This window comes from Nicotiana tabacum, chromosome 11 (assembly GCF_000715075.1).
Source record: "Nicotiana tabacum cultivar K326 chromosome 11, ASM71507v2, whole genome shotgun sequence".
Lineage (NCBI taxonomy): Eukaryota > Viridiplantae > Streptophyta > Magnoliopsida > Solanales > Solanaceae > Nicotiana > Nicotiana tabacum.
Window position 1 is genome coordinate 159842162 of NC_134090.1, and position 15421 is coordinate 159857582.

General features: G+C 36.3%; 1 pseudogene; it reads left to right on the forward strand.

Annotated features, from left to right (window-relative positions):
* LOC142166094 (nudix hydrolase 2-like) overlaps positions 1-2138 on the forward strand; it is a 29347-nt pseudogene extending 27209 nt beyond the window's left edge.
* Positions 2139-15421: the final 13283 nt, after the last annotated feature.

A 15421-nucleotide genomic window follows, 5' to 3' on the forward strand; every position in this document is an offset into this window, starting at 1 on the left:
ATTTGCGCAAGCTTGAAGATAGTTCCTTTGTATATCTTCTCATATATGTTGATGATATGTTGATAGCTTCCTAGAATTCGGAATAAATTGATAAGTTGAAGATTCAACTGAAGAAGGAGTTCGAGATGAAGGATCTGGGTGAGGCAAAGGAAATTCTTGGCATAGAGATAATAAGAGATAGACATTCAAAGAAACTCTGTTTAACTCAGAAAGAATATTTGAAAAGAGTACTACAACGTTTTGGCATAGATGAAAAGACTAAGCCAGTTAATACTCCACTTGTTCCCCATTTTAAGCTAAGTACTACTATGTCGCCAAAAGATGAAGCTGAACATGAGTATATGTCAAGGGTACCATACGCAAATGCTATTGGTAGCTTGATGTATGCAATGGTCTGTACGAGACCTTACATTTCACAAGTTATTGGAGTTATTGGCAGATATATGCATAATCTAGGAAAGGAGCATTGACAAGCTGTGAAGTGAATTCTACGGTATATTCATAATACTGTAGATGTTGGGTTAGTTTTTGAACAGGAAAACAATCAATCTGTAGTTGGATATTGTGACTCAGATTTTGCGGGTGATCTAGACAAACGAAGATCAACTAGTGGTTATGTGTTTACTTTTGCAAAGGCACCAGTTAGTTGGAAGTCTACTTTGCTGTCAATAGTTGCTTTGTCTACAACAGAGGCAGAGTACATGGCTATTACAGAGGCTGTGAAGGAGGCAATTTGGCTTCAAGGGTTGCTAAAAGAGCTTGGTGTTGAACAAAAAAGTATCACAACTTTTTGTGATAGTCAAAGTGCTATTCAATTAGCAAAGAACCAAGTTTATTATGTAAGGACGAAACACATTGATGTTCGGTATCATTTCGTACGAGAAATCATAGAAGAAGGTGGAGTCACGGTGAAGAAAATTCATACTATGAAAAATCCTGCTGATATGCTGACAAAGGTGGTGACTGCGGTCAAGTTTCAACATTATTTGGATTTGATCAACATTGTTGAACACTGAAGAATGAAGATGAAGACACAACCAAAATTTGTTATTGAGAGAGAATTGAAGATGTGGAATTTTGCCAAGGTAGAGATTTGTTGAGTGCCAAGTCCCACATCGGTGAAGTACCAAAAATTGGTACTTCACCCTATAAAAGAAGGCCTAATTTTTAGGATTTAAACACACCTCTTATTTGTCTTCTTATCTTCTTAAGGCATTTGTATCTTCTCTCTTTAGTATTATTTCACATGTATTTTTGGAGTGGAATAAAATATTGATTGTGTATGAGGAAGTAGGCAAAATTGGCCGAACCTCCTTTTATTGTTGTATTATTGTCTTATTTATTATTTAGTAACTGCCATAATTTTTGATATAGTAGTTGTGACTCATTCACACTATATACATTTGGCTTCCGTAATACGTGAAGGTGTTTAACAAAGCCTCTGGCGTGAAAATGGTTCTGGAGTTCGTGGGAGAAAAAAACAGCAATATGGAGGAGGCTGATTCCCTGATAAAGATCAGCAAATGGACGACGTTTGATCTATATCAATCAGAGGCGGAGCCAGAATTTAAATCTTATGAATTCAGAATTCTAATCCGTTTAACTCATTGGATTCTTAATTAATAATTTGTACGTATTCAATAAATTTTTAAAAATATTACAGTACATATTAGTTATTGAAGCACTTACATTAATAATTCTCTTGAAAAATCTTAGGCGCTAGTTGTCCAAGAAAAGAGTGGACGGTTCCATGGAACCGGTATGTGGAAGTTTCCTACAGTAGTACTTGATGAGGTATATCTGAATGATAACTTCTATGCTGTAGAGAGAGTTAAATTAAGTGAATAGAGGAAATATAAAAATTAAACAAAACTTTCTGCTGCACGAATATTATCAGTCATGTTGAGTTTTCATCCACAGGGTGAGGATATATGTGATGCAGCTGTCCGAGAAGTAAAAGAAGAGACGGGGGTGAGTAAGAATTCCGATTTCTTTCCTTTCTTGTTTTTAAATAAAATTAGTTATTCCATTTTTTAAGTTTGATTCTGTATTTAGTACCAACAGTCACTAGATTTGTACTGATACAGGTTAATGCAAAGTTGGTTGAAATACTGGCATTCAGGTTGTCTTTCACATAAAAGTTGTTTAAGTTTCTGTTATATTTTTAATGTCTTTTACATATGAATATGAAACCTTTGATGTCTCCACACAATGTTTGTTCTGTTTACCTTATTGCATTTCACACTGTAAGATAGTTTGTGTACTAAAGATGACTTTAATAAATTGCAGACAGAGCCATAATATTGAATATGACAATATTCCACATCGGTTGGGAAGTAAACTTGGTGAAAAAATTTTCCTATAAAAGGAGGCCTAATGTTTATGATTTAAACACACCTCTCATTTGCCTTCTTATCTTCTTAAGATATTTGTATCTTCTCTCTTTAGTATTATTTCACTTGTATTTTTGGAATGGAATAAAATATTGGTTGTGTCCGAGGAGTAGGCAAAATTAGCCGAACCTCGTAAATTCTGCTATTCCTTTTATTGTTGTTTTATTGTCTTATTTATTATTTGGTGGCTGTCATAATTTTTTGGTATAGTAGTTGTGACTTATTCACACTATATACATTTGACTTCCGCATAATTGGTATCAGAGTCAAGGTACTGTCTAAGTATGCTCTGTGGTTGCAGCATAGTCTGATCTTCCACATCAGAAAAGATTTATCTTGGTAACTGAGTCAAGGTTCTGTCTGAGTATGCTCTGTGGTTGCAGCTTAGTCTGACCTTCCACACCAGAAAGGAAATAATCTTGAATTGTGTCGTCAGCTATTAAATAATCTTGAATTGTGTCTATATCAAGTGTCAACAATACGTCATCATTGACATCTTCGCTTATGACAAGAATTGTGTCAAATGCGAAATTTGCGGTAGAAATATTTGACGGGTCCGGACATTTTGGGATGTGGCAAGGCGAGGTTCTAGATGTCCTTTTTCAACAAGGGCTAGATATGGCCATTGAAGAAAAGAAACCAGATGTTATTGGAGAAGAAAATTGGAAGATTCTCAACTGTGTTGCTTGCGGTACCATTCGATCCTACCTTGCTAGAGAGCAGAAATATCCATACACAAAGGAAACTTCTGCAAGTAAATTATGGAAAGCACTGGAGGATAATTTTTTAAAGAAAAACAGTCAAAATAAATTGTACATGAAGAAGAGACTGTTTCACTTCACCTATGTTCCTGGTACCACGATGAATGAACATATCACCAGTTTCAATAAGTTGGTCACAGATTTGCAAAATATGGATACAACTTTTGATGATGGTGATTTGGCCTTGATGTTGTTGGCGTCACTTCCTGATGAGTACGAGCACCTTGAAACTACTCTACTTCATGGAAATGACGAAGTTTCTCTCAGAGAAGTTTGTTCGGCTTTGTACATCAATGAACAAAGAAAGCGAGAAAAACAGAAGGGTGGAGAAGGAGAAGCACTATTTGTGAGGGGTCGTCCTAAAAATCAAACGAGGACAAAGAAGGGAAGATCCAAGTCAAGATCCAGACCCAGCAAAGATGAATGTGCCTTTTGTCGAGAAAAGGGGCACTGGAAGAAAGACTGTCCGAAGTTGAAGAATAAGGCCAAACATAACAATGGAAAGGCCATTATGGATTCAAATGTAGCTGATTGTGATGATTCAGACTTCTCATTAGTTACAACAGAGTCATCAACATCATCAGACATATGGTTGATGAACTCGGCTTGTAGCTATCATATGTGTCCCAACATGGATTGGTTCATGGATTTTCAAGAAGGAAAATATGGAGTCATCCACACAGCGGACAACAACCCTCTTACCTCATATGGAATTGGTTCAATACGATTAAGGAACCATGATAGAATGATCAGAACATTAACAGATGTTCGATATGTACCGGACTTGAAGAAGAATCTCATCTCTGTGGGAGCCCTAGAATCAAAAGGGTTCAAAATCATTGCAGAAAATGGAGTGATGAAAGTATGCTCCGGTGCACTAGTGGTAATGAAGGCTAATCGGAAGAATAATAATATGTACCGCTATCGTGGCAGTACAGTTATTGGGACAGCGACAGTGACATCCAGTGACGACAAAGAGGCAGAAGCAACCAAGCTATAGCACATGCGCTTGGGACATGCTGGAGGAAAATCCTTGAAAACTCTATCAGATCAAGGATTGTTAAAAGAGTAAAGACTTGCAACTTGGAGTTTTGTGAGCATTGTATCAAAGGGAAACAGACAAGGGTTAAATTTGGTACAGCGATCCATAATACTAAAGGCATTTTGGATTATGTACACTCTGATATTTGGGGTCCTTCCAAAACACCTTCATTGAGTGGGAAACACTATTTTGTAACCTTTGTTGATGATTTTTCCCGAAGAGTGTGGGTGTATACAATGAAGAGCAAAGATGAAGTGTTGGGAATTTTTCTCAAATGGAAGACGATGGTGGAGAATCAAACAGGCAAGAGGATCAAGTGTATTTGCACAGACAATGGAGGTGAATACAAAAATGATCATTTCAATAAGGTCTGTGAAAATGATGGCATCGTCCGACACTTCACTGTCAGACATACACCACAACAGAATGGAGTGGCAGAACGTATGAACCGGACCTTGCTGGAGAAGGTACGGTGTATGTTGTCCAATGCTGGCTTGGGCAAAGAATTTTGGGCTGAGGCAGTTACATATGCATGCCACCTCATTAATCGCTTACCATCTTCTGCTGTTGATGGCAAGACACCATTTGAAAAATGGTACGGAAAGCCTGCTGTAGATTATGACTCTTTGCACGTGTTTGGCTCAACTGCATATTATCATGTGACAGAGTCAAAATTGGATCCAAGGGCAAAGAAGGCTATTTTTATGGGAATTACTTCTGGAGTCAAAGGATATCGCTTATGGTGTCCTATGACAAAGAAAGTAATATTCAGCAGGGATGTTACCTTTTGATGAATCTGCTATGGTAATAAGGTAACAGAAGATACCAAATAAAATGAAGGTGCTTCTAGGCAGGTGGAGTTTGAGGGAAAATTTATTTTTCCTACACAAGAAGCAGATGAGGAAACAAATGAATATTACCCTCTGGAAGGAGAGCTAGTAGAGGAGATTCCAACTCAGGAACCTCAACAACAACTTGAATCAATAGCAACCAGCAGGCCAAAAAGAACAATAACGAAACTTGTTCGTCTCATAGAGACGGTTGCTTGTGCAACCTCAATTGTAGCTGATGATGTTCCTACCACTTATAAAGACGCCGTCCAAAGTTCCGAAGAAGATAAGTGGAGGATTGCCATGAATTATGAAATACAGTCCCTTCATCAGAATCATACATGGAGATTGACCAATCTGAAGGGAAAGAAAGCAATTGGGTGCAAATGGGTATTTGCAAAGAAGGAAGGATTTCCTAACCAAGTAGATGTTCGCTACAAAGCAAGATTGGTGGCCAAAGGATATGCTCAAAAGGAGGGAATTGATTACAATGAAGTGTTTTCTCCAGTTATAAAACATTCCTCCATTAGAATTATGTTGGTTTTGGAAGCACAATTGAATTTGGAACTAGTTCAGATGGATGTAAAAACTGCATTTTTACATGAAAACTTGGAAGAGGAAATCTACATGACTCAGCCAGAAGGATTCAAAATTGCTGGAAAAGAAAATATGGTGTGCAAACTTGAAAAATCGTTGTATGGATTGAAACAATTTTCTAGACAATGGTACAAGCGATTTGACGAGTTTATGTTGCGGCAAGGGTACAAGAGGAGCAAATACGATCATTGTGTGTATTTGTGCAAGCTTAAAGATGGTTCTTTTGTATATCTTCTCTTATATGTTGATGATATGTTGATAGCTTCCAAGAATTCGGAAGAAATTGATAAGTTGAAGATTCAACTGAAGAAGGAGTTTGAGATGAAGGATCTGGGTGAGGCAAAGAAAATTCTTGGCATGGAGATAATAAGAGATAGACGTTCAAAGAAACTCTGTTTATCTTAGAAAGAATATTTGAAAAGAGTACTACAACGTTTTGGCATAGATGAAAAGACTAAGCCAGTTAGTACTCCACTTGCTCCCCATTTTAAGCTAAGTACTACTATGTCGCCAAATGATGAAGCTGAACATGAGTATATGTCAAGGGTACCATATGCAAATGTTGTTGGTAGCTTGATGTATGCAATGGTCTGTACGAGACTTGACATTTCACAAGCTGTTGGAGTTATTAGCAGATATATGCATAATCCAGGAAAGGAGCATTGGCAAGCTGTGAAGTGGATTCTACGGTATATTCACAATACTGTAGATGTTGGGTTAGTTTTTGAGCAGGAAGACAATCAGTCTGTAGTTGGATATTGTGACTCAGATTTTGCGGGTGATCTGGACAAACGAAGATCAACTACTGGTTATGTGTTTACTTTTGCAAAGGCACCAGTTAGTTGGAAGTCTACTTTACAGTCAACAGTTGCTTTGTCTACAACAGAGGCAGAATATATGGCTATTACAGAGGCTGTGAAGGAAGCAATTTGGCTTCAGGGATTGCTAAAGGAGCTTGGTGTTGAACAAAAAAGTATCACAATCTTTTGTGATAATCAAAGTGCTATTCAATTGGCGAAGAACCAAGTTTATCATGCAAGGACGAAACACATTGATGTTCGGTATCATTTCGTACAAGAAATTATAGAAGAAGATGGAGTCACAGTGAAGAAAATTCATACTACGGAGAACCCTGCTGATATGCTGACAAAAGTGGTGACTGCGGTCAAGTTTCAACATTGTTTGGATTTGATCAACATTGTTGAACACTGAAGATTGAAGATGAAGACACAACCAAAATTTGTTATTGAGAGAGAATTGAAGATGTGGAATTTTGCCAAGGTAGAGATTTGTTGAATATGACAATATCCCACATCGGTAGTAAACTTGGTGGGAATTTTTTCCTATAAAAGGAGGCCTAATGTTCAGGATTTAAACACACCTCTCATTTGCCTTCTTATCTTCTTAATACATTTGTATCTTCTCTCTTTAGTATTATTTCACTTGTATTTCTGGAGTGGAATAAAATATTGGTTGTGTCCGAGGAGTAGGCAAAATTAGCCGAGCCTTGTAAATTCTGTTGTTCCTTTTATTGTTGCTTTATTGTCTTATTTATTATTTGGTGGCTGTCATAATTTTTTGGTATAGTAGTTGTGACTTATTCACACTATATACATTTGGCTTCCGCAGCACATAAGTCATTTTTTGACAAGTCAGATTTAATGTTTGTCTGCATGCTAAAGCCTCTCTCCTTTGATATCCAGAAGCAGGACGCGGAGATAGTCGCTGCCCAGGTACACGGTTGTCAAAACTCAAAATATTTGTTGTTTAGAACTAGGACTTTCTTTGTCAAAATGCTGTTAAAAAAAAAGTTTTGCTCACCCTTTCCCTCCCAGTTTGTTAGAAGTTCCAGCAACCTTAACAAACAGCATTTTTCCTCAATCTTGCATTCACTTTAAAGTTGTTTTAGCTGGATTCATGTGGTTTTGCTGTCGAACAAAATAATCAAGTAGAAGCGGTCGACATAAGCTTAGTGAAGATGGACCAGCTAAGTTGCTTGGACTCGGGTGCGGGTATCCAACACGGGTGGAATCTAGGGGTCGGATCCTTCATGATTTAATTCCAAGATTCAGAATTACGGATCTAGGGACTCGGCTGTATCTAAAAATAGAGCTATAGAAATATACCTAAATTATGAGAAATTATGTGAAAAAATTATATGTAGCTTGTAGAGTGCAGTAAAACTCAATTTTTTATGAAGTTGTAGGTAGCCATCTAGAAATCTACAATAGCTTTTGTCTTGAAAAATCAAAAGGCCAAATCTAATCTCTAATATGGCTGAAGTACCTAATGTCGATGTCATGTCGTGGTCAAACCCATACTAGTGTCAGTATCGTGTCGACACGGGTGCGACACCACAAGTGAAAAGTGTGCGCAACTTAGTGAACTAGTGAGACCGTTTGTCCATATATAGTATTCGGAATATATGGGAAAAAAATCAAATAAGTGTTTGCTTTGCAGTAAGGTCCATTATTTCAATTTGAACTTGAAATACAGGATTTGAAGTTTGAAAAGCTGGTTTAAGGAGTATTTCAAGTGAAATAATGGTTTCAACTCTCAAAACTTCAACTCTTTCCAAGTGAAATTCATGTTCCACCACAACTGAACATCCAAATCCTCTTTTTCAACTTCAATTTGAAATACTATTTTTTCAAGCTTAATTCAAATATTGTCCAAAAGCCAACCAGCATTTAAGGGTGTGGTCTAGCGGTCATTAAGAGGGTGAAACCATAAGAGACTGGGGCTCGAGTTCCAGTATAGACAAAAAATATTAGGTGACTTCTTCCATCTATCGAAGCCAAATAAGTATTTGTTGGTAGGATATAGTAGGTTCCAAATGGAATAGTTGAACATGTGCAGCTCAGCCATTTGTCCAAAGCCATGAGCTTCTCAAGTACATTTCTAACATATGCTCGGCGAAGATAGAGGGCAGGTATACTGGATTCTCATCAGTTCCTAAAGTGACCAGTTTTTCTCAGAAGAAGACCTACTTGTACATGAATAACAAGGTCAACAACTGGTTGCGACGACCAGTGACGAAGCCAGAATTTTATCAAGGGGATTCGGAATATTTAAGAGTAAACACACGAACATGGCAAGGGATTCAACATCTGCTATTTATGCATAAAAGATAAGTTTGACCTTATATATACAGTATAATTTTTCGGCGAAGAGGCGAACCCCCTTCCCCCACCCTAGCTCTGCCTCTGGCGACGACCCCTAATGTGAGAGGAAGCCAAAAAAGTTGGTTCTCCTCCCTCCCTAAGGGAGAAAAAGGAAGAAAATTGGATAGGAATTTGAGTACTGTGGTTTCAATGAAGCTTATAGTGGTGCAGTTCTCTTTCTACTATGATGTACTAATAGCAGGCCAATGTGATATTTTGTATGTGAAATTGACAATGCATCAACTGTACAAGAACTATTTGTGTTTAAGTTTCTTTAATTGGCCTTTTGAACTCTCTTCTACTTATGAAAGTATCACATACTCCATATAAAAGGGCAGCCTGGTGCACTAAGCTCCCGCTATGCGCGGGGTCCGGGAAAGGGCTGGACCACAAGTGTCTCATTGTACACAGTCTTACCTTGCATTTCTACAAGAGGCTGTTTTCACGGCTCGAACCCGTGGCCTTTTAGTCATGGCAGCTGACTTTACTGTTTGATGATGAAAAATTTAAGAGTTCTATTATACGACTATTTAAACTTGAAGTTAACTTCTTGAAACTACTATAAAATTCTAGAGATAAAAGAAAAAGTAATGAAGTAAAATCAAATCTAACAAAAGTAAATCCACATTTAGATGCAAAATTAGCGATTAAACTGTTAAATAATTGTGTATATTCACTGTCTAAGTTTTTATGGGTAGATTTATCTATACTGTCTTGGTGAAAATTGGAAAGTAGTTGGTCTCCGATAAAATAGTTAAACATAATATGTTTTTGATATTTTTATATCAAAACAATTACAATGGACTAATAATCAAATATTAATCATAAGTAAAATATTGTGAGGTAAACAACACAAATTTTTGAATCCTTTTTATAAGATTGAGGCGATCGTTTTACTCCCTCAAGTCAGACCAATAATTACAAAGTTTATTGAAATTTTTTTACTCGTAATTGATAACTCTTCCCTTTTTTGTTTAAATAAATTTGTCCATTGACCACTGTATATTTTTTATTCACAAATTTCACTTTTACATAAAGAGAGTTTAGCTAGGGTGTTTGACGTTTATATGTAAAATTGAGAACAAAATTTGAAAGTAAATTTCAGAAAAATCGAGTTAATATTGTGATTCAAAGACGTATTTCAACTTCAGTTCTACTCACAAATTATCGACGTTTTCAAAATATTAATATGGGAAAAGCTTATTACAAGAACCGTTAATGTATTATAAAATAAAGACTCTAAAGTAAAGACAAGTATAGAGAGAAACTGATATATTATTTGAATTCAAATTGAGGTACTTAATGAACTGAAATCTCTTTTATTTATAGAAGAAAGGAAGTTGTTGTATAAGCTGCTACTGCAAGCTGCTACTGCAAGCTGCTGTGTAAGCTGCTACTACAAGCTATTGTGTAAGTTGCTATTATACCAGATATGAATAATCTTCTACTGAGAGCAATGTTTATCCATTACGGAGTACTGAATGGATAAGCTCATTGTACCGAGTATAGAAAATCTTTTACTAGGGGTAATGATTATCCATAACGGAGTACTGAAAGGATAAGCTCATTGTACCCGGTATGGATAATCTTCTACCGGGGATAATATTTATCCATAACGGAGTATCGAAAGGATAAGTTTATTATACCCGTTATGGATAATCTTCTACCGGGGATAATGTTTATCCATAATCGGGTATTGAAGTGATAAGCTTCTTCAGGAAGCTTATTTACAATGGAGTACTAAATGAACATCCATAATATAATATATTTATAACACTCCCCCTTAGATGTTCATTAAAAGATAATGTGCTTCATTAAAACCTTACTAGGAAAAACCATAAGGGAAAAAATCCTAGTGAAGGAAAAAGAGTACACATATTTAGTAATACGCATTGCTATGTGCCTCATTAAAAACCTTATAAGGAAAACCTCATAGGAAAAAACCTTAGTAAGGAAAAAAAAAAGTGCATCGCGTATTTTACTCCCCCTGATGAAAACCTTATTTTAAATATTTGAGTCTCCGCATTCTAATCTTGTATACCATCTTCTCAAAAGTTGAAGTTGACAAAGATTTAGTGAATAAATCTGCTGGATTATCACTTGAACGGATTTGTTGCACATCAATGTCAACACTTTTCTGAAGATCGTGTGTGTAGAATAATTTTGGTGAAATGTACTTCGTTATATCTCCTTTTATAAATCCTCCCTTCAATTGGGCTATGCATGCAGTATTGTCTTCGTATAAAATTATGGGTCTTTTCTCACATTCCAAACCACATTTTTCTCGAATAAAATGAATGATTGATCTCAACCATATGCATTCCCTACTTGCTTCTTGAATAGCTATTATCTCAGCGTGATTTGAAGAAGTAGCAACAATAGATTGCTTTGTGGAGCGCCATGATATGACAGTACCTCCATATGTAAATACGTACCCGGTTTGTGATCGAGCTTTATGAGGATCAGATAAATAACTTGCATCTGCATAACCAACAAGATCTGCACTATCTTTGTTAGCATAAAACAAACCCATATCAAGAGTTCTCTTTAAATATCGCAATATATGCTTAATCTCGTTCCAATGTCTCCGTGTAGGAGAAGAATTATATCTTACTAGTAAATTAACAGAAAATGCTATGTCAGGCCTTGTAGCATTAGCAAAATACATTAGTGCACCAATTGCACTGAGATAAGGTACTTCGGGACCAAGGAGTTCCTCGTCCTCTTCTGGATGTCGAAACAAATCCTTATTCACTTCAAGTGATCGAACAACCATTGGTGTACTCAATGGGTGCGCTTTGTCCATGTAAAAGCGTTTTAAGATCCTTTCTGCATAGGCAAATTGATGGACAAAGATCCCGTCTGCTAAATGTTCAATTTGCAGACCAAGACAAAGTTTTGTCTTTCCAAGATCTTTCATCTCAAATTCTTTCTTAAGATATTCAATTGTCTTTTGGAGCTCTTCTGGAGTTCCAACAAGATTTATGTCATCAACATAAACAACAAGTATAACAAATTCTGATGCCATTTTCTTTATAAAAATACATGGACAAATAACATCATTTATGTAACCTTCTTTCAGCAAATATTCACTAAGGCGATTATACCACATGCGCCCTGATTGCTTTAAATCGTACAAAGATCTTTGTAATCTAATTGAATAAATTTCCTCAGATTTTGAATTTGCTTAAGGCATTTTAAATCCTTCAGTGATTTTCATATAAATTTCATTATCAAGTGAACCGTACAGATAAGCTGTAACTACATCCATTAGATGTATTTCAAGCTTTTCATGCAGTGCTAAACTGATGAGATATCGAAATGTTATGACATCCATAACAGGTGAATATGTTTCATCAAAATCGACTCCAGGTTGTTGTGAGAATCCTTGTGCAACAAGGCGAGCTTTGTATCTCTCAACTTCATTTTTATCATTCTTTTTTCGCACAAAAATTCATTTATGACCAACTGGTTTTATACCAGCAGGTGTTTGGACTACTGGTCCAAAGACCTCTCTTTTAGCAAGTGACTTTAATTCCGATTGAATTGCACCTTGCCATTTTGGCCAATCAGATCTTTGTCGACATTCTTCGACAGATCGAGGTTCAAGATCCTCACTATCTTGCATAATATTAAGAGTAACATTATATGCAAAAATATTATCTACCACTATTTTAGATCGAATTAAATTAATCTCATCACCGGTCGAACTTATTAAAAATTCTTCACTCACATGAGCTTCGGGTCCATTGATTTCTTCAGGAATCTCAGAACTAATCAGATCTTGGGTCTCTTCAGGAGATCCCTTCATAGTATCGTTTTGATCATTTTGTCGATTTTCTTTTTCGAGGATTACGATCCTTAGAACCCAAAGGCCTACCACGCTTCAGGCATGCTTTAGGTTCACTAACTCTCATGCTAGTAGATGGTCCTACTGGGACATCAATTCGGATAGGCACATTCTCTGCTGGGATATGTGACTTAGTTATCCTTTTCAAATCAGTAAATGCATCTGGCATTTGATTTGCTATATTCTATAAATGGATGATCTTCTGGACCTTCTGATTACATATAGGGGTACGGGGATCAAATTGAGATAATGATGAAACTTTTCACATAATTTCTCTTTTGATTTCCTTTTTCTCTCCCCTAATTATAGGAAATTTATTTTATCAAACCGACAATCTGCAAATCGAGCAGTAAATACATCTCCTGTTAATGGTTTAAGATAGCGAAAGAGGGTGATTCAAATCCAACATATATTCCTATCATTCTATGTGGTCCTATCTTACTGTGCTGTGGTGGTGTTACTGGCACATATACAGCACATCCGAAAATTCGTAGATGGGCAATATTTGGTTCATAACCAAAAACTAATTGTGACGGAGAATATTTATTATAATGTGTTGGTCTGAGACGGATAAGTGATGCTGCATACAAGATAGCATGACCCCGAACAGTAGTGACCAATGTTATTTTCATAAGTAGTGGTCTTGCTATAAATTGCAGGCGTTTAATAAATGACTCTGCAAGGCCATTTTGAGTATGAACATAAGCTACAGAATGTTTAACTTTTATCCCAACTGATAGACAATAATCATCAAAAGCTTGAGATAAGAATTCTCCAGCATTATCAAGGTGAATAGCCTTTATAGGATAATTTGGGAATTGTGCCCTTAATCGAATTATTTGGGCTAATAGCGTTGCAAACGCCAGGTTACGAGATGATAGTAGACACACATGAGACCATCTTGAAGATGCATATATTAGGACCATAAAATATCTAAACAACCCACTTGGTGGATGAATAGGTCCACATATATCCCCATGTATACGCTCTAAAAAGGTAGGGGATTCAATGCCAACCTTCATTGGTGATAGTCTAATGATCATTTTGCCTTGATAACAAGCATCACAAGAAAATTCATCATTTGTAAGAATCTTCAGGTTCTTCAATGGATGTCCACTCGAATTTTCAGTAATTTGTCTTATCATTGTTGATCCAGGATGGCCCAAACGGCCATGCCAAAACACAAAAGTATTTGAATTCGTAAACTTCTGGTTTATGATAGAGTGTGCTTCAACTGTACTAATTTTTGAATAGTATAAGCAGAAGATAAAGTTGATAACTTTTCTACGGCCAGAAACATTCTTTGTAATACAAAGATATTCCCTGTTCATTTCATCTATTGTCTCAACATGATACTTATTTCGGCGGATATCTATAAAACTCAACAAGTTTCTTCGAGACTTGGAGGAGAACAATGCATTGTCTATAATAAGTTTTGTTCCTTTAGACAGAAATATAATGGCTCTTCCGGAGTCTTCAATCAAATTTATATTACCAGAAATTGTTGAAACATTTGCTTTTTCCTTATGCAAATAAGAAAAGTATTTCTGATCCTTGAATATGACATGAGTTGTTCCACTATCAATAACACAAATATCTTCATGATTTGTCTTTGATCCAAACATAATTTGAGGATTATCCATATTCTTCAAAATGACATAAATAAAATATATTATAGTAAACATCATTATCAAAGCATAACTTTTATTTATGTACAACAATTACATAACCATACTATCTATTACAAACAACAAAAATTAAAATATTTACATTTCTACAGATTCACTACCGATTACATGGCTTGTTTCTCCTTCTGGGAGTGCAAAGTAATTAGCTACATCCAAATGTATGAAGTCTAAATTATCTTCAGAAACAAAATTTGCTTCAGCATTTTTCTCTGTCTTCTTCAGGGAGACTTGATAAAGCTCAACCAGGTGATTTGGCGTACGACAGGTACGTGAGTGCCCTTTTCCTCCACATCTATAACATGCATTTTCTGCATTTGGTGCTTGTACCGCTTTATGCTTTTGTTCCTTTCTTTTCCACTGCTGGTGGTGAGGAGGCTTCTTTGGTGCATTATTATTATCATGATTGGGGTTTCTTCCCCGACCACGGCCATGACCGAGACTGGGGCACGACCTCTTCCACGTTTAGCTTAGTGGAAGTTCGTCTCATTCATTTCAGGGAATGGACAAGAACCAGTAGGTAGGCTTTCATGGTTTTTCATTAATAGCCCATTATGTTGCTCGGCTATAAGAAAATGTGAGATAAGTTCAGAATACTTTTTAAATCCTATCTCTCGATATTGCTGCTGCAGGAGCATATTAGGCATAAAAAATGGTGAAAGTTTTCTCCAACATATCATGATCAGTAATATTATCACCATATAATTTCAATTAAGAAATAATTCTGAACATAGCAGAATTATACTCACTGATAGATTTAAAATCTTGTAGCCTTAGATAAGTCCAATCATATCGTGCCTATGGAAGAACGACCATCTTCAGGTGGTCATATCTATCTTTCAAATTATTCCACAGTATGACTGGATCTTTAACAGTAAGATATTCCATTTTCAGGCCCTCATCAAGGTGATGGCGTAGGAATATCATTGCTTTGGCACGGTCTTGGTTTGATGCCTGATTTTTATCTTTGATGGTGTTTGCCAGACCCATCGCATCAAGATGAATTTCAGCATCAAGCACCCAAGACATGTAGCTTTTGCCCGATATATCCAGGGCTACAAATTCAAGTTTAGAAAGATTTGACATTATTTAGGAAAAG